Genomic DNA, 20,728 nt, shown 5'->3' with positions numbered 1-20,728 from the left:
TCCTGATTGGATTTGAGACATGCCAAGATTGTCATAATGTTGACAATTACAAGAAAAGTTATCTCTCGTTCACATTCTTCTGCTTTTAAAAAAGAACAGTTGGGTTTTTTTAAAGTAAAGTAAATAGAAAGAATTTTCTGAAGTGTGGAGCATATTAAAGCAAGATTAGATACTGAAGAAGTCATGAACTTTCAAACCACTCTGTATATTCATGGTAAAAAAGTACTTACAGATAAACCACCTAAAATCCTTCACAGTATAAAGCTTCAAAGCAGTGTGAATTCTTCAGGCAGAATACGCATATATTTTTGTGTGACCTAGGGCCAAATCTTCAGCCAATCCCACTCACAGCAGATTCATTATCTTCAATGAAATGCTGCTGATGCACACTTAGAGTACCGACCCATAATCTTTTAAGACACTTTAGCTGATTAGTGCTGATTCTGCTTTCTATAACTATTTTCATGGTCTTATTCCATTTACTTTTCTGGAACACATTTGTTCAAATGTGAGAGAGATCCAAATCTGGGCCTTAATGCAGCCTAAGCACTTAAGCCACCTTAGAGTATATACCATGTAGTAGCTGTAAGATACATTAAAGAGTACATACTTGAAAGCAAAGGGGCAAAAACTCCAATCAAACAAAACAATGACAGCTGCACAAACAAATAAATCCTGGTACTGCACCTTGGTAAAGGACAATCTGCCGACACCACACATTTATTCCAGCAGACACAAGTCTTGTGTCTTGTAAATTCACAATTACCGTCACATTCTCAACAACAGCTGCCTGTTGCGGCTGTGAAAAAAAAAGCCTGGTGCATGTGTTCATATTGGCATCCTTTGTTCCATTGTGGTGCAGCCCATATAGAGCTCCCATCTCATTTATCAAAGAAAATTAAGATCTTCCTGTGGCCCTGACTAGCCTGTATTTCTCATCCAAGATCTTCCTCCATCACCTGCATGACCTATGAGCCCTAAGGGGATGGTAGAAATTCCCTATATTGTTCTTAAAACTGATTCTTGATCATGATACCTATATTGAAAAGTGCAGACTTAATATGTGCCCATGAAAAAAAGAAGTAGAGCCTCAACAAACTTGCATTTCAAAGGCACTGGATGTTCTCAGAGGCAAACTTGCTTTCTTGGAAACATCCAGAGCATGTGTAGAGTCAATTATAAGTACTCCCAGCCTTATCCAGTCAATGGTTGGACCAGCCATTCATGGAAATTGAAGCATTCAGGAGTCATCTAAGTAAAAGAGAAAAAAGTGTGAAAGCATCTTCTAAAGAAAGAAAATATCTTTTAACCTTCACGGAACTCAAAAATAGCTAAAGAAGTCTGATCAAAGTATTCCAAAAGACTCAACATCAAACAAAAAAAAAAAAAAAAAAACAACCCAGAAAAAAAACCTTTAGGCCAGAATACATTTTGTGCTCACTAAAAATATGTGAAACCTGAATTCTAACAGTCTATGCCAAAATTTCTTAAAATATTAGACCAGAAAATAGTTGTAAAAAAATCTCTCTAATCTACAAATTCCAAATTAGTGTTCTAGGTAAACAAAACAAAACAGCAGTGATGAATGATGTTCTAGGTTCACTTATTCTCTTTATGACACTGATGACATTTGTGTTCAACTAATATGTGGACAGACCCATTTTCTTCTCTTTTTGGCATTGTTGAGACAGTAAAATTCATAGAAAATAATCTGTCTTCCTAAACACTTCATACATCAACACCAAAATAGACTGCATTGCAGAAAACAAATCTGTAGAAAAAATATGCCTGCTAAATGTCTGTTACGCTAAGGAGTCAGCGTTCAGAGTTTTTTATGTCTTGGAAAATGCATAAATTGTCAGAAAATGTATGCAAAATGCCTTGAGAAATCTCAAGACATAGCTACTGTGAATAGCATACAAACTCCTAATTGTAGGAGACAGCTCTTGGAGATATATAAATGGTACTTTTTTCCTTTTAATTGCACATCATCAATATAACCTCTTCCCTCTGCCTTTTTGAGTTGTTCACCAGCAATAGTTTGTAACAGAAGTTGTCAACTCTAAGTCACACACAAAGAGGGCAGGAAAAGCAGTAGTATATGCATATGAACATCACCATGCCAAGACATAACAATTGCTGCTCTCTAAATAACAGATCATTTAAAATTCACCAAATGTTTAACTAAACTAAAATTTTAAGTACAAAGGATCATGTAAATCACAGAACCTAGGCCTAGAAACTTTGTATCAACTAGAGAACACAGACCCCTCAGTAATACTCGAATGTTTTCATACCTTAAACTTTATCTGTCAGTGCAGTGTAGCACATAAAGGGCACCTACATGGTGTTCACTGATCTCAGAGATGTGAAAGTGATTTTAGAATCATAGAATCATGGAATTGTCTAGGTTGGAAGGGACCTTTCAGATCATCTAGTCCAACCATCAACCTCACTCTGACAAAAAACGTCATTAAACCGTATCTCTAAGCGCTATGTCTACCCATCTTTTAAATACCTCCAGGGATGACGATTCCACCACTTCCCTGGGCAGCCTGTTCCAATGCTTGATAACCCTTTCAGTGTAAAAATTTTTCCTAATACCTGGTCTAAACCTCCCCTGGCGCAACTTGAGGCCCTTTCCTCTTGTCCTATTGCCTGTCACTTGGGAGAAGAGACCGACCCCCACATCTCTGACCATTACTCATCATGCGGAAATCTTTTGTCAATTAGTTCTTCTAATACAATTTTTGTCAAACTGGTTAGGTCTGAATATTTATGGAACAAGGTCTTATATGCCAAACTTTGACTGCTGCAGATGAAGACACACATGCCAATGTGCATTAATCCATTTTGTAATAGAGTATGTTTTTATTTATTTTACACACTTTATGCACAGATATAAAGCATTTTATATCTTGTGTGCATTTCTAAAAAATAAGGGTGGGTTTTTATCTGCCAGCCCACTAATTCATAACATAAAAGATGTTTCATTTCTCTGTTCACACAGTTAACTTGTAGTTGAAGAGACCAAGGTAACTTGAGTTTTAAGAGAAGAAACAGAGGAATTTTTCAGCAATATGGAACATGCAGGCACTGGTTATTCTTCTACTGTTCTGAAGACCTCAAAACACTTACCAGAAATGGAAAAGAAAACATTTTGAGCAACCTAGTCTTGTGGGAGGTGTCCCTTGCCCATGGCAGGGTGTTTGGAACCAGATGATCTTTAAGGTCCCTTCCAACCCAAACCATTCTATGATTCTATTATTCTATGATTCTTACTGCTTTTTTTCTGCCTATTTGTTGGAGGAACTGACAAGGTAGGGTAGAGAAAGGACCCTGAACACAGACACCTCTGCCAATGTCCGAGTTTTGACTTGCTAGAAACAGTTTGGATGAAGGAGCAATGACCAAGAGAATGATCTTGAGTCAGAGTTGTGCCGTCAGGAACACACTAATGACGAATTTAACAGACTGGCCAGGCAGCCCTGGGTGCCTCTTGATGAGTTGAAAAACGCGAAGGAAAAGTACAAAAATGGAAAGCAAACTCCCAATTAAAGACAAATGTAAGAAACCAGCACCCAGATGTATGCCAGCATCAGTCACTTTAAGATGCAAAATGAGTACCAATTACCCAGGGACAGAAAGTAGCAAGGCTAAGCCCTACAACGCATTTTAAGGAAAGGTCAAAAAAAAAGTGTAGATGTTATCCAATAGAGAAGCAGAGGAAATCATGAATCACATAGGAAAAGCTGATATAATTATGCCTTATTGACTTCAGTTTTCCCAAAAACCTAATTAGTGATCATAAATACAACCCAATTTAACAAGACATTAGCTAAAACAGGGGAAGAACCTGTTATTTATAAAATGTAGAAATATTCACCTCAGCAGCATGGCGCAATTTCAGTATAGACGACGTCAGGTATTACCAAAACAATCTCTGTACCATCCAAGAGGATATATATGGAATGTGGGATGGCCCAGGAGGCCACAGGATGTCAGATATAATGTTTATCCTGAAAAGGAAAATAGAGGCCCCTGGAAATTAGTGATTGGTTCCTCCAGCTGCAATGTATGACATGTACTAACAAATATAGTGATCATTTCTGAGGCAAAGAGAAATCATGAAGGAATAAAAAATGCAGCTGACATGAATTTGACAAGGACAAACTATATCAAATAGATTTAGTTGTCTTTGGGGTAAGTTGTCTACTGGAAGAGGGAAATGTTAGAAGTGTTATATGTTGATGTGATAATAAGCGCAGTCTAATACATCTAATAAGCACAGTAGTTAAATAAGGCTAGAAGAACTCACTACAATACAGATGCTCAACTGGACGCAAAGCAGCACTTCAAGAACAGAGTTAGCAATGATTTGCTAACAAACTGGACATTTCAGGTAGAGTCCCACAGTGTCTGTCCCAAGACCAATTCTGTTGAACACTCCCTCTCAAATTTTGATGCAGATACATTTATAAAAGAGCACGCATAAAAAATGTGCAGGTTATATATACCAATATGAGAGGGATTGAAAATACTTTGGAAGACAGGATGAGATTTCAAAATGATATTAATATGTAGTTCTGAATTAGCAACATGAAATTCAATAGCAAAAGGTACGAAGTACATTTAGAGTGAAGACTCAGAACATACTCATTAAGGATCACGAAAGGTTCATTATATATTTTAGCCTAGATTGTGGAGATTTTTAAACCGGATTACAAGTTATGATCTAGGTATTTTCACTCAGAGCCTGGCTCAGGACTGGGTGTTCTTTTTGAGACGGCTACTAGACCTATATTGTTCTAGTATTTTGTACAGAGGCCATAATTTAATACAAACAATGCAATCACTTTAGATTTTATGGCAACGAATTAAACATTGCAAAATGTAGTTTTAAGACCACACCACTACTATGCCCAGAACTAGCAGCAAAGGGATTAAATGCATGTGTAACACATTTTCAAAATGCAGGCCAAAGCACAACCTCTTCCTTCAGGAATTGTTTACACCCTCATTGCAAACCAGCAGTTTTGGGACTGAGACTCAGAGCTGCCTCTGCAGGGAGGTGCTGTCTGTGCCTCCCTCCCAACAGCCTGTCGCTTTGTACAGGAGTGAAAGGGCAAAGGAAAGGGCCTATGTCTATTACTAACACTGTTCTACCCGCTGCTAGAGTATTTTGAAAACCAGGAACATTCTATAAATAATATTTGTGTCTAATTCTTGTGCTCACAAAGGTCTTTAAATGGGCAGAAGTCTAGAGCCCTGACTTCCACAGGGGCTGGGATGCAAGGTTCTGGCTATTAGTCGCAACAAGCTTTAAAAAGTCACCGACCTTCTACAAAACTAAAATTCAGGGTCTAAACATGGGGGGAAAGAGAAATAATGGGTCGTTTTATAAGTCAATTTTAATGGAACATTTTCCACTAATCAATTTGCAGATGCTGCAATAGACAGGAATACAAAGTGATTTTTTGAAACAGTTAAAGAAACCCATGGGGGTTTGTTCTCCGCTCAGCCAACACTACGAGTCTCCAAAGCAGCAGGTTACATTGCCAGTTAATATCTAAGTCTAAAATTGTCCACTAAGCTTCCACACCCAGGGGGAAAAAATTAATAACACAAGTTAGTGAATGATTACTTCTGCAAATGAAGGTCATCCAGAATCTGAACACACACATACTGTGAGCTCATTTTGTACTGTCAGGCTCCATGTTATCTCCCATAAATTAATGTCACCAGGAAGAGCAATGCGTACTCAGTTTTCTAAGGATTTCCTTGAACTAAATAAAACTTTGCCTACAGTGGAGTAAGTGTGTATCATCATTGTAGAAATATGGTGCATAATGCCAGTGCTATGCTCCACTTTAGAAAATTTTAGTGACATAGTAGCATGGCGAAAAATGACCTGAGGTTCCTACTTGAGTCACCAGAATTCTGCTATCAATAATTCTGCCACCAGAATTCCTGCTATTAATGTTTCTGTAGTTCTTCTCCAGCACAAGCCCTTTTGCTAATTTAACTTAGTCAGCTTGAACAGTTACTGTCAGTTTTCTTATCAAAAGAACGTTCTGCCAACAGAGAACTGTAATTTTGCTAAGACAGTTTTTCAATATAATATGGATATAGTGGTAAACTCATCTAAGTACTGGCAAGACTGTGATACTAAGTGCAAAACTTTACTACACCATTTTTAATAATCTCCCAGGACTGGTCATCTCTTATAGTGGAAGGTGCAATTAGCAGACATTAAACAGTGTAGTTGACGAAAGGCAAATAGGAGTGCTGTTGAAGTGCAGGGTGAATCCCACTCTCTCAGATTCAGGTGACGGATTAAGTGAAATTGTTTATGGAGCCATGAGAGCAGTGCACAAGAAAGCAGCTGCTCAAGGCAAACAGGAAATTAACAGTGAGAGATGGCCTACGAGCTTTCCACACTGCAAAAGTATGCTGGAAGCAGGAAGCAAACAGGAAACAGAAATATTTGTAACAAAATGCTGTATTATTGAAAAATGCCTGCCACTGCTTTCAGCTGTTTGCTGAGCACTGCTTTCCTCCAAAGGTTGCCAGTGCAGGGGCATTTTGCTGAGCCTGAGAGGGAGTCCTGCATTGCTGGGACTTTGTTGGAGGCCACTGGAGCTAAGCTGAGAAGGATATTGCAACAACAGGCTGAGAGAGGTTGCCGTTTTTTTTAGGCTAAAACCAAATTTAGCATATATATCACTAATGAATTAAAACCCCTGGTATTTTTGGCAAGCACTAGTTGCTTTGTAGCTATATAGCTCTTTTTGTTTTGCAGGACTTGGCTTTATACATGATTAAGTAAAGATAGTAAAAGAAATTATGTCTAATACATGTAGCCTACATTATCCCACTGTTGTCAAGTTGCAGAAATTCATAAATTAATTCATAAACTCAAGAGGAGTTTATACTGAAATTACTACTGACACTAGTAAGCTGTTTATCAAACAGTGCAACTCAAAGTTCTGCCAGACTACAAAATAATTCTGAGTCCTCTAACAGCTGAGAAGCAGCTCTTAAATGAAATAACAGGTGAACGGTCATCTTCTGTCCTTGATTACTAGGAGAATAATAAACTTCAGACTTCACAGAGCCTGCTTCACTCATTGCAGGATCACTACCAACAAAACTCTCATATTTTGAGAGCTGACAAAGGACTTATAAAACATTTTCTTTCATTTTATGTCTGTCAAATTCTTAAGAGATCATTCCCCCAGGTGGTCAAACTTCCAGTGCAATGAGAATTAAATGCTGGTTAATGCTTTGTAGCATTTTTCTCCCTAAATGTCATATCCTACTACATATTTCTTTTATCTTAAAAGAAGACTTAAAGTCCCCTCAAAACTTTTTTGTTACTTAACACATTTTGAGAATAGCGAGTATCTTACGTATAGCTTTTATTTAAATAAAACCCTCCCAAAGCTAAACAGATGAATCTTTTTGTTAAATTTCTCACCTTTATTAAAAAATTAAACATCTGCATCAAACATCTCCTAGTTTAGAAAATTTCTCCCTGGGAGGGAAACCATCTTCCAGTTACATTTGACTGATGTTACTTATTCTAGTCTATCTGCATCTCGTAGTTAATGACCCCATACCTTCAGACATGGATGAAAAATGCATGTGCAAAAGAGTAAAGCTGAGAAAAAGTGCAAAACCCAGCGTAGCCACTACCCACAAGAGTAATCTCTACAAAAGACTACATGTTCTGTTGAAGTGAAGTTCCTTTCAAGGATGAGGCTGCCATTTTCTGAACAACTCTTTTTTCCCCCCTGGAGTCATTCCTCTTTCTCATCGCTTTCTTTTTATAGTTTAAAGCTGCTTTCAAAAACACATCTTAATGTTCTGGGTGACCTTTGCTGCCATCTCTTTATCTAGCTGCACAAATTCACTTTCATGCGTGAGCTCCAAGATGTCCAAAAAACCAAACTGATGAATTCTTAAAAGCATACCCAGACTACCAGCCCTCAGCAATGCTTTTTTAGCCCCTAAACAGGATTACTATACGCTTTGGTTTCCCTAACAGCCATGTTCAACAGGCAAAGAAGCCACATCTGCCTCTGAGCATGCCAACATACACACTTATATTTAAATCCAGGGTTTCTCAGTGACCTCAGCTAGACGTTTGTGGAGTTTTAAAATACAAACAAAGTTGTTCTATGGCTTAAAGACTAATGTTACAATACCTGGAAATCAACCTTAAAAGTAAGTACTATTAAATTTTCAGAACGTGTTAGAAGTCTCCAGATCTTTCGTTAGGAAAGTACATTAATCCTTTTCAAGAGTAAATGCTAAACATTGATTTCCAATATTAAGAGTATGATGACCTGAATTCACTGTATGGTTAAAACCGCATAATCTGTGTATTTTAACCTTTTATTCTAGTCTACTTCTATATGTGCTGTTCTCAAGTAAGAACTGCAAAGCTCTGAAATCATCTGCAAAGTTTGCTAATGAATAAATGGTTTCTAAATTTCAAAATATATACCAGACAAAAATCAAGCCAACCTCATCAGACCCAAAATGGTATAGCAAATGAATATAAATAACCTCAACAGATACAACAAGATATGTCAGACTGGCATTTTGATGTAAAAAACAGCATTAGTGAGTACAAGCACATACAGAAAGCATTACTGCTGGAAATCGAACTGAAGTCTGATAAGATTAGCTAAAATATGTGGGGTGAAGATAGAGGAATAACTATGAACTTGCTTCTCAGTTTTCAGCTCAATGGGCTACGTTTTACATAGGATGCTGCACAGGATAGGCTCTGTATTCTAAACCCCTTAGTTAAGTTACATATTAAAATTGAACATACAGCCTCAGAACTTCAACATGGGAAATATATCTGAGTTTTCTATGTTTGAACGGAATGACAGGTGGATCTGCCCCAGGTGGTATAAATTAGAGAAGAATGAACTGGGAAAGGAAAAAGAAAAAAGTGTCTGGTACTAGAAAATTCAAGAAATCAGAAATTAACTAGGAGCTCCTAGGAGATTAATTGACTTCACCAATACCCTTATGGCATTAATTTACTTCAGACATGAACATGTAATTATTTTATTCATACATACATTGGTGTGGAACCAGAATAAAGCCCCAATTCTAAAACAGCATCACTAAGGGCTTTAAAACACGAAAGGAAAATCTTACCTGGTTACTATATGCCATCTGATTATGCACGCGGTGCAGTTGTATTTCTTATTTCAATTACTTCTGTTTAACTTAACCAGTCTCTTTCACTTATTCTCCTCCTCATTCTTTGTCTCTTCCTCTCTTTTGTTCTGGTTGATATCAAACTCAGCACTAAGCAACACTAAATTACTCTCTTGTATATGTTGACTTAAAGCAAAACCAGAAAGCTGATAAATTTGCCTATGCATCAAAACACATGGGACAGAGAGGATGAATGAAAATCTGCTCTGAAACCAGAGACGTTTTTGAGTCGAATGGATTTTTATATTCATATTTAGATTGTTAACAACATATTTTTTCTGTCATAGAGTAATACTCATCTATTCTGGCTGATAAAGTTTTCCAGGATAAGTAACATACGAATATGGACATCTAACATTTTACAGTCATCTCTAACTTTTCTAATTACTCCTGCCTGATTGTTTAAAAGTACTGGAGTATCCGGTAGTTACATCTCTTTGTTTAATTTATTACAGGACTAAACAAAACCCCATTTAGTATGAAATTGTTCAAAGCAATCAAGTGTCTATTGCGTTCACAGGTGGTGAAATGAAATAACATGTTTCAACCTTGTATCTAGTAGAGTAGGTAAAAGTCAGGTCGTGCTTGCTGTGTGTGAAATTCCAGGCAGGCACCTTATGGGCTGGCAACGCCTGATATGCACGAACCATCACCAAACTTCAGGACACCACTCCTCCTTGTTCTAGCTCAATTACAAACAGAAACATTACAGTTCCCACACTGATACCCGAAGAACTCCAGGAGCTCAGCCTTGGGTTTTCCTTTTGACACAGCGTTTGGTCAAGCTAGCACTGTATCCGTTCCACAAATCCTGCTGTTAATCCCCACAGTCTCTGGTTCATCTAATGCAGATGCCCAGCTAAATCTGATCTATCTTATTGTCTAGATAATTAATTCTATGAAGAGACAAGTGTATGAGATTAGTCTAGAATTATCTGTCAGGGTAGACTCTCCAAACATGGTATAGAGAAACAGTGGCGGAATTAAACGGCACACTGATTGCAGCTAACAAGAAGAATTGTTAATGAATGGTTTGCTGTTAACATTTATTTGGGTTCCTAGTATCTTTGTCTTGCTATTTCAGTGTTATGCTTGATCCTGCCTGTCACATATTATCATTCCCGTGAAGTGTGAAGGAGCTTATAATTTAGTTCTATTTTCTTTGGAAATATACTTTAGCGTTAATGTTAGATTGTTTTACCCTTCCCCAGGAGCTAGAACCATATCCCATTCCTATGTGAGAGGGGGATCCACTCTATGACTGCATGATTTGAAATTATCAGCAAACTGCCTAATTTTCTACAAAAAAATATTCGAGAATAGAAATATGTTTTCTTCAGTGAACTAGCATACAATATTTTCAAAGGTAAGGCACCTAACAGTCACAAACGTATAAATCAACAGCAGAAGGAAAAGGGCTGGTTATTCTGTTTTACAAGGATCTTCTTCCAGATAGCATAAGGGTCTAAAGGCAGGACACCGTCATGTCTCTATGTAAGTCACGTAGGCATTCATCACTCTCAGTAATGCAGGATCCTTATCAAGCGTTTATCTTTCAATTGTTAATAACTGTTAACACTCAGTACACTACCCTGACCCACTGGCTGTAATTAATTCCTATAACGGTGTAAAGAGAGGTCCAGCGGAGTAATGAGTATCTTTATGTGTGGAAGGGAAGGCGAGCTGATGGGATGGACAGAGCAGCGTGAAGCTGCCTGGAGGTGAAATTTCCGTCATAGAGCTGCTGGACTGTCTCCTAATATGCACAAAAAACCATGAAAGTTGCTCAGGAGTACATAACTTCATTACAAATTAACACAGGACAACTGACATAAAATAAAAGTTGCTCTTGGATAGCTTTTCAGGGATTTTGATTAACTTAGACATGAAAATGGAGAATTCGAAGGTGGGTGGGTGAGGTCACTTGACAAATAGAAATCACCATAGCATATATACATTCTCTGTATTTTCATATTATTTTATCATTGTACAGTAAAGGCAGTTCCTCTCAGGATTCACACTCCTGGCTTTGAGACACTTCCTTTGTTTCCCCTACTGTTTATATTACTCACTGTTCAAGTTGCATCTGATTTTAGGGCAAGATCCCTCAGCAGCAGTAGCTTCTTGTATTTGCCTGGTAAGTTTTACATTTATTTCTGGTGCGGATACAGTAGCTGCTGATACAGTAGCCTTGAACAGCACAAAACGCTGGGGTGGAAAGGCCCTCAGGCCTTACTGACACCGAGTTAAAAAGAACATATGGTTCCCTCCTTACTGGAATAATGTAGCTAAGTTTGAAATGCTTTGTAAGCGGATGGGTTAGACATCTGCTGGGTTTAGTTGGATAGAAGGAAGTCTTGAGACATTGCATCCTTGAGCAGAATAGATAGGGAGAGATGTTAGAATAAGCTAGTTTTGTGAGAACAGGAGTTGCAAACTAAGCCAAAAGATGAACTGAGTATGTGTGAAGATCGAGTTCAACCAGCAGACACGGTGAGGAAGACTATCAATGACCACCAGAGGACCCTGAAAGACCACCAATGGAGATGCATGGGCATGTGTCAAGGGCATTTGCATATATTAATGAGTTCTAGGTAATAATATGAATACGTTAATCATTTCTGGGAAATGTAATGAATGTGTATATTCTAACTGCTTATGACCTTTGTAGTTGAGCAACTCGGCACGCACACTAGGTGGAGTGATCCCCTGCGCACCCAGTGCTGCAATAAAGAGTGCCTGCTTTCTAACACTCCAAAATTGAGTCTTAGAGAGTCCTTAATTGCTGGCTTACGGTATCAGTGCCACAGATATAAATTAATAATGAACAACAATGAAAGCCATGAGAAGTAACAGCAAAAATGATCAAGGCTTTACAGAGAATAGAAATGGCCTCAGAGCAGGACGTGGAGGAACAACAGCAACTGGCTGACCACATAGTGTTGAGAATGACATGGCACATAAAGGGCTGCAGATTATGTCTTGGAAGTATATAATGAAACAAAGAGAAAGTGCAGGCAGAATTTGTTCATTCAGAACCAAAATAGCTAGTTAAATCTATCTATCTATGTTCGCCACATAAACACGAAAACAAAACGTCTTGTATTTACTTCATATGCTTCTTCTTTCTTAGTGTGAATCCAAGAAGATTCCAGTAGTTAAATGGGTTTTTTTAAAAAAAAGCCTATATTCTATCTCACACAAACAAATCTTTCCTTTTAAGGTGTTTTCTATATCAAACACTTTCAGCAATAGCTAGCAATGACTGGTGAATCATCCTTCTAGTACCTTTATTTTTAGCTGCTAATAAGCCTATCCCCAGCTATCTGATTTCACCTTGTGACTAAAGAAGCTCAGCTCTGCAGAGGTGGTTCAGAGGTGCCACATGCAACAGAGACTTTTCATGCCAGAACTGGCAAAAAGGACGTGTCTCCTGGGACGGAGTCTCATAGGGGTCAGGAGCCGTTTTCAGTGCCAGCAGTGCCTGCCACAAACACCGTTTCAGGTGCACTGTCTCTGGGACAGTGACACTTGATTCTGGGCTATTATGGGGCCACATTGTTGTTTCACATTATTTTGTATTATTTGCTTTTCCACTGAGAATTTTTTAATAGGCTGAAAATAGAAGCCAACTTGCTCCCTTTGGGAACATTAAAATTTGAAAGGAAATACATCTTATCAAAAGGTTAAAACAATGGTAGAATTAGGATACCCAAATATGGAGAAAAAAACGGAGAGAAACAATGCAACCTGGTCTGTTTTACAATTTTAAAATGTTTATGCCTATATACAGAAGGCAACTAATGGAAGTCTTGAAAAAGACCATATTGCTAAATGCCACGTGATAGAGGAGGTCTACGACAGAAGAAAGTGCTACCTTCCTTTAACACTAGCAACTAAATACAACCATGGCATCTTGCTTTTCAAAAAATTCTTTCTGCTCCCAGAGAGTGAGATTCCAGATGCAAATTGTGGCCCTGTAGCATCTAGGACTATGATTACATATAACCCTGCACACCCTCTAACATAAACCAAAAGGTACTCCCAAGCACCTCCAAAGCATGGGTGATGCTGTGACTATTTCCATTCATATCATGGAGTGAATCAAGCAAGCTGCCAAGTGCAATAGGTTTCTCATGAAGAGACTGCTAAAAACTGAGCACACGCTTAATGGTAAACGTGGAAGATTTATGTCTGTTTTTCCTCATGCTGACCCCTGCAATATGTCACCAGGCTGCAAAACAACAGACTACTAGAAACACAACTAAAATATGCCTACTGGCCAAATGGGAAGAGTTATTTCACTTGGCTGCAGTGGTGTCTAACAGACAGTGCAAGTGTTCTTAGCTAGAATTATTGGAGAAAAAGACTATCAGCAGTGGAGATGCTGGCTAGAAAAGGTTACATCTCTGCCAGAGATCCTTGGAGGGATTTTGTGAAAAGTACAGTCATTCAGCTACATTTGAAAGCAAAGGAGGAAAACCTACTAAATTATTCTCATTTTTGAATATTCAACTGTGCACTATATGTACTACAGAGTTAATGCATTACTGAGGGCGTGAAAGGCAGCTGTCAAACCAGGCAGAGGGAAGCTCTTCTACCTCAGGTCAATGGGAGGCTCTGCGAGGAGTAACCACAAAATTCCAGCAAGCTTGATGCTGCTTTACTTTAAGCTACAATTCCTATTAGCCATAAGGACCTGAGCCCATTTCCCATGTGTTTCACATCTTCCTTCGTCTTCCATTCTCTGCCCATCATTGCCTCTGCCTGGCCCTTTTGCGGTGGATTTTCCCAGGGCTACTGAGGTCTCTAAACAATGTAAAGCAGCCATTAACACAACCAAATAAACTCTCCATTTTTACATTGGTTTTTAGGAAGATGGCTCTTTGAACGTTGTTGGGAGGCAGTGGTGTTTTCACTGACCACACTAGCAATTCAAAGTTTTCATTCTTAAAACGTCCTGGGTGCACGTTATCTTCCATTTTACTGACTGATGCAGTTTAGTAAATTCTGCCTCGGTGCCTGCAAAGGTTGGCTATAGATGACTAAAAGAATGTGAGTTTACCTTAATTTGAGCAAGCTCTGGAGTTAACAAAGGTCACGGACACAAGTCTGGGGAATTGCTAGAGGTTCACTCTGGGTTAGCAAGATGCAATGCTGGGACAGGTTATAAGGGTATTTTTGGATTCAGCAGCTTTTCCGTCCCACGCAAAGAACCTCCTCCATCTCCAATAGTCAACAGTTCGTTCAGTTTAAGCTTTATAAAAAACAGTTCTAAATAGCCAACATTCCCCACATTTAACAGAAAACAACTGCATACTGAGTGTAAGCAGCCTGGGTTTGTCGGTGGTTTTCTGAATGTTGGCACAATTCCTTATATTTTATCTGTTTTTCATGAATGCTATCTTCTGTTTTCTCCAAAATAATCTGAGGCAGAATAGTGGTTACTGAGTATGACAACAGCTGTGTAAACAGAAATTGTTTTCATGTGGGTCTGGAATGTACACAGCATAAAACTCAAGAACACTAATGGTTACTAGAACTACAAACTCATTCACCTGCTATCCCTTATTTTTAAAAATTAACACACAGTACTCCAAGGATTGAGTTATCTACTAACTAATTTTGAGTATTTCCTCTTCCACTTACAACTGGATCAATTAACAACATTTTATAACTACTCATGAATTATTTAAGGATTGAAAAGTCCCTCATGAATGCTTAGCTGAATTAAATCCGAAATACTTAAAAACCAAGTAAACTTGGAATTGTTCTAGAGCCTCAAAGGTATTAGCAAAGGATTACTTAGGCTTTTTATTTAAAAAAACCACAGACCAGAAAATGTTCTGTAGTTGTGATTATTTGGTTCGCAGAGCTGATACCATGGAATAGCAGGCCGTCTCCTGCTTTCATGCTGTTACCATAATTGTTTTTTTTGTTGTTCCCTCTGTAAAGTCCCTAACTTTCTAGTAATATGTCTTTTGCCTGTTCCTTAGGACGTTATGACTAATTCATTCCTTGAGTATTTTTAATGGTCTTAAAGGCCGCTTCTGGAACTCAATAGTACTAGTGCGAAAAAGTTTTAAATATAATTTTAGTAGCATTAATTGGAGACAGTGAAAAGTGACAATGAGAAAATAGACTGAGGAACAAAAGAGTAAATAGGCAGTGCTTGCTCTAAAACTGTAATGATTGTTTTATCATGACATTTGCATTCTTGATAAAGGGAGGCAATACATGATGAAAGTGGTTCTTAGGACAGAAAGGGAACTTGATGCATATGAAAAGCAGCTACTCTAGAGAAGCATGGTAGTATTCTCACTTAGAACATTTAGGATTTTATTGAGAAAAAAGTGTCTGGGTTCTCTTACTGTCAAATATCTGTCTGATTTCAGACTAATCCCTTCTAAAAGTCTTCAAATTACAGCTAAATTTAAAACATGTGCCTCTCTTCATCATTTGTCTTCCTACATATGGTAGTCAGATACTGTGTGGATAAAAATAGCTACTGGATAGGCCATTAGATAAGAAATCAGATCTTTGTTTTATCCCCAGCTCTGTTGTTTTACTCTAGAACACAGTTTTTCTGTCTTAAAATGCAAATAACAATATTTATTCCACCTGAGAAAACTACTTGAAAGGCAGACATGCAAGAGAAGTCTAGGTTTTTAGAGACAAACTTCTGTGCAGTATTCCCTTGCTTTTTTCCCTTTTTTGCTTTCTTTCCGTGGAAAGGAAAGGCTACTTCTCGGAGATCCCCAAAGCTTCCTAAGGATTTAAACCAGCCTTCAGACCTTTTCAGAACCAAAACTAAGTCCAGAAGCACTCCAGATGCACCCATTTCTATGTACAAACATTTATATAGAGCTCATATACATTTCTCTCTTCAAAGCAATTCCTTTTTCCTATCAAGCACTTTCAGAAGTACTGATCTGTAAAAATCACTGCACTATGAGACTCCTAAAAACTTGATCTCCTAGGATTCCTGCTCACAGACTTCTCTAGGTCCACCCACACAACACATACGGCTCCAAAGAACTTCAATATGTAAAATCGTAGTTTTAAAGATTTGCTGCCACTTCTCAACTAAATATTTTATTGTAATTCTTCTCTTTTCCCCTTTAGCTGGTATTAACAGTAGTACATAGATAAATTCTCTGTTGATGGCTGAGAGACGAGGCATTACAAATTCTTCTCCCTCTGAAAAAACATTTCTTACCTACTTTTCTAAGACAACAAGGCTTCTGTCATCATATTGTCTCTATTTGTCTCTATTAGATGCCCCCTTATGATCCTGCTAGCTGTTTTCGATTGAATTTAATATAGCAATATAAGTCCTAAAGCTAGTAACTTCCTTATGATTTATTAAAAGTGGTAGCCAGGCAGAGGAGAGGAAATGCTAGAACTCTCTTTTCAAAGGCTGAAACTCAAGAACACTCTTTCCTAAGCACAAAAGGATCTGCACTGAAAATAGACATTAGGATTGCCTGATGCAGAGAAAAGTTTCAACAGAAGCTTTGATTTTATTAGACATTAGAGAATGTGGCTGTAAGATACAAAGGCTGGGTCACAAAGGCATTGAAAAACAGATTTCAATTCACAGAACAACTTGTTTTTGAGAAAGAATGTGAAAAATCAAAGATTTTCCTTAAACAAGGTTGAAACAAAGTGTTTGTGCTTCCCCAAGGAAGTGTGTCATTCAATCAACCTGTGTTGTACAATACACTGAAGGGAAACAGAGCTTCCATCATTCGAGTGAGTCAAGAATGGGATAAATTCATTGCTTCAGCAAAAACTCAGCTTAGCATGGAAATAAGGCAGAAATGAAGCAACAGAGCCACAAAGAAAAGTGAAAATGAGGAAGCCACCGGGAACTGATACCAATAAAGTTCTGACACTTTACAGACATTAAAAACAGCGGTAGGTAAGCTGTCCCTGAAATTAAAAAGAAATTGAGCAATACCAAATACCTCCAGGACCTCCTGGAGATGCCTTTGTATTTTCAACATTTCCATCCTGTGTTTTAAGTGAATAATTGCTAAACATTTTCACATTCTTCCATGAAAGGGATAGGCTGCAGGTTTTCTACTGAGATAGGTCCAATTCTTAAGCAATGTGCAAAAAATCTCAACAAAATTTTGACAAATTCTTTGGTTTTAAATGCGTCATTTTAGGGCAGGCGGACAGACTGAAAATGCCAATCCTACAAAAGAGAGCAGCTGCAGCCCTGCTCTCTCCTTTCCAAAATCATCAGCGCTGGAGCAACATGTCACTTTCAGCATCTCAGGCTGCGTTTTTTGTTAACTGCCTTCTAAAACATAACCCTTACTGAGAAAGAAAGGGTTCAGAAAAGTATACCAAAGCCTGCGAGGCCAGAGAGGAGCACGTGGAGAATCTTTGATTAGTTGTGTTAGAAATGAAACCCGTTTAAAGGATTAGATACAGTAACGCTTCTAATTGCTTACTGTACAAGAATGAGTAAAAAAGAAAATTACTGGAATAACTAAAGCACCTGACTTTGCAGTAATGAGAGGTACAGTAGCAATCTTTTGGAAATCTACTTTTCGAAATAAAAACATCGCTATAATTTTCTTATTGATGCATTCCAATATTGACAGTGACAAGGACTCCAGTATGTCACTGGCATTGTTATGCCAAAGAGCACTGTTTCAATGTCCGTTTTTGATTTTTGAGGCCTTTGTCATCTATCTGAAAATCCATACAAGTCCAGTTAATTAGAAGACAACAGAATTTGTACGGTTTCCTACTGACCACAACTTTTGCTTCAGAACATGGGCTAAGTGCTGGGCTACTGCAACGAGAAGTTACCCAGGCGTAACTCATTAGCATGATTTCTGGCATTATGCAAGTTAGAAAAGGTATGAAATTGAGATGAAGAGATTGATCATTTTTCACTTATTTTAATCTCCCATTTTCTATACGAAGTTCGTGAACATGAAGCTCTTACAGTGAGCTATACGAAGCAGAAGCATGGGAAGAAAGAAAGCAGAGAAGAAATTAAAGGCCCCATGCTCTTGTCATGTCTGACCTGACGCACTGGGATGCCACCGGAGTGAAATGAGCAGGAAGAACACTGCAAAGAAGCATTTTCTACAAATAAGCACTCTTGATACCAGTGTAAGACTGCAGTCATCTGAGCACTTGGTTAAGGTTCATGTTTACAAAATATATATTTAGAAATAGGCAGAAAAAATATAAGTATCTAGATTGAGGTACAAATTGCTCTTTTGTAGTACTGAAGCCCACAGTATATTCCAGTATATTTTATCCTGAAACTTCAAACATACTTACGGCTGACTATTATTCTTAGTTTCTATCAGTTGAATAATTTCCTTGACTTCAAAAAGATGACTCAAGTAAGAACTGAGAAGTATGGGATTTTTAAATCAATAGGTCTTAATTTTCTATTTATGCTTTAGAGAGACATACAAGCAATAATGCTGTAAAAAATCTAAATACACATTATAAATAAAATCATAACATTTTCTTCTCTATGACCTTTTTTAACAACAAAGCTTGAAACATTTTCCAGGAAATTCCTGACATAGGAAAATTATCTTTTATAAGAATGTTGGGTTTTGAGATTAAGGTAACAAAATAACTTCCAGTAAATCTAAGATTTTACAAGAATTCTCTGATTCAAATCATCAACTTAAGTTCCAACAACATTTTATAAGGTGTAAGTGCACTCTCCATCAAAACTGCTATGCGTATCTGGGAGATGCACCATGTTTTCCTTGTTTGAATGCTGATATTGTCAAGATGGGGCTCACAACAAAATCTGAGTTCTGCAGTGATTACCTTTGTTATGCAATGAGGAATATCCTGCCCTCGCACTACACAGGGAGTGAACGCGCTCGGTGGGACAGGGGGTGAAGGGAACAGCTGAACGCAAGCCAGAGGTTGAAACACAGGTACTCTGCTGCTGCTGACGACGCATGTCTGGATGAGATGAGCCTTAAATCAAGGGAGCTGGAAACAGCTTGTCATGTATGACAGGAGAATAACTCTACAGGAGAAACCGAGAGAGAGGACCTACTTTAGAAAGAAAAGAGGTGTTTCACTATCCAGAAATATTGCAGCAAAAGGACAGAAAAGACAGATGTATACATCATGCTTCAAGAAGGGTGTTATTTGTCTAGATCCCACGTTTGCCTGTAAGGAAGCTGGATCCTGTTTATACATAGAAACCTCTGGTTTTACACAAATGACACTCTGCAATGTGACCCCATTTTCCCTTCCTCTCCACCGATGATAATAAAAATGAGAATGACAGAAATATGAGGAAAGGTTTGTGTGCTAAGAAGCTCGAGCTGATCTAATGAAAACTTTACAAGACTGACATAAGCAATAAATCTGTTATTAGAACAGCACAAACAACAAAACATCCAGCGGAACAATCATACTAAATTATTAGGTTTCTTTGGGCAGTGTATAAAAAAGAAAGACTCAAACTGACTTCTGCTAGTAGCACAGAATATGGGAAAGGGAAATATTTTGATGACTCTAAAGAGAGCATACTTGTAGCATCTATAAAAGAAGGAGCTTCTAATTGTACCTAGGGAGCTGAATCCACATCTCTAAAACGTTACTGGAAATATGCTTGATGAGCAGTGAAATCCATTCACTGTGGATGAGCAGTGACCCATTTATCTAGATAGTCTAGTCTTCACTGAAGCCATTCAGTAGGACAGAAGATGGTGCAGTCGTCTACTGCCAAACCTGAACAAGCAATAACTTCCAATACTTGTCAGCAAGTCTGGATTTTTGTCATCTGTTTTACTTCTGTCACTTGCACGTACAGTCTTTCGTGCCTGCCTTCGCTGATACTTACAACCCTGCCCGCTGTTCCCAATGGCCCCTACCCCTGCTGCTTTTTGGCTGCTGTGGCCAAATTTCCTCAAATTCTCTTTGCAACAGGGGGATTCCTAGGTTTAGTAGGCTTTTAAGGACTAGAAGTTGCTTTGCTCAGGGACTCCATTAGTGTCACATTCCCCAGTGAGAACTGCATGCATTTAAAAAGTGGGTTCAAGATGTAAACAGGGAGAGAATGACAATGTAAAGTTTGGAATTCCTGCACATTGTTTTTTCAACTGAAAAGCAAAAAAAAAAAATCTGTCTGGAAGAGATCACTTGAGAGTTTGCATATTTTTTTGTTTTTCTTAAATGACTCTCATTCACCATACTTTTTTATGTGGACTACACTGCCCCCTATACAAATAAGCTTATTATCTTTGCTTCAACATTGTAAGATTATAGTATGCTTTAGAAGATGCAGTAAGAAAATATTTTCATAATGTGTTCCATCACTTACCTAAGAAGGATCTTGACAGATATTTATTGATTCTCGCTTCAGTTTTATGCTTATTATTCTGTCCTGCTACCTTTCATTGGAAACATCTTATGTCCCGTTCCCATATCCATATTCATCTATATTCCCTGTCCCATTATATTAGAATATGTG

The 20,728-nt window shown here is 38.0% G+C and overlaps 1 long non-coding RNA gene across 2 annotated transcripts in view; it reads right to left on the bottom strand.

Moving 5' to 3' along the window:
• LOC134522021 (uncharacterized) overlaps positions 1-20,728 on the bottom strand; it is a 152,442-nt gene that overhangs the window by 33,410 nt on the left and 98,304 nt on the right. The window contains exon 5 of one of the 2 annotated variants that reach the window (XR_010072937.1): positions 3,921-4,019. The exons of the other annotated variant lie outside the window; for it this stretch is intronic. This is a non-coding gene — a long non-coding RNA (uncharacterized LOC134522021). Of the gene's footprint in view, positions 1-3,920; positions 4,020-20,728 lie in introns of those variants that run through there. 2 annotated transcript variants of the gene reach the window in all.

This window comes from Chroicocephalus ridibundus, chromosome 11 (assembly GCF_963924245.1).
Source record: "Chroicocephalus ridibundus chromosome 11, bChrRid1.1, whole genome shotgun sequence".
In the NCBI taxonomy this organism is placed as follows: domain Eukaryota; kingdom Metazoa; phylum Chordata; class Aves; order Charadriiformes; family Laridae; genus Chroicocephalus; species Chroicocephalus ridibundus.
The sequence above is the reverse complement of the archived record's forward strand: the minus strand, read 5'-3'. Positions and strand labels throughout refer to the sequence as shown.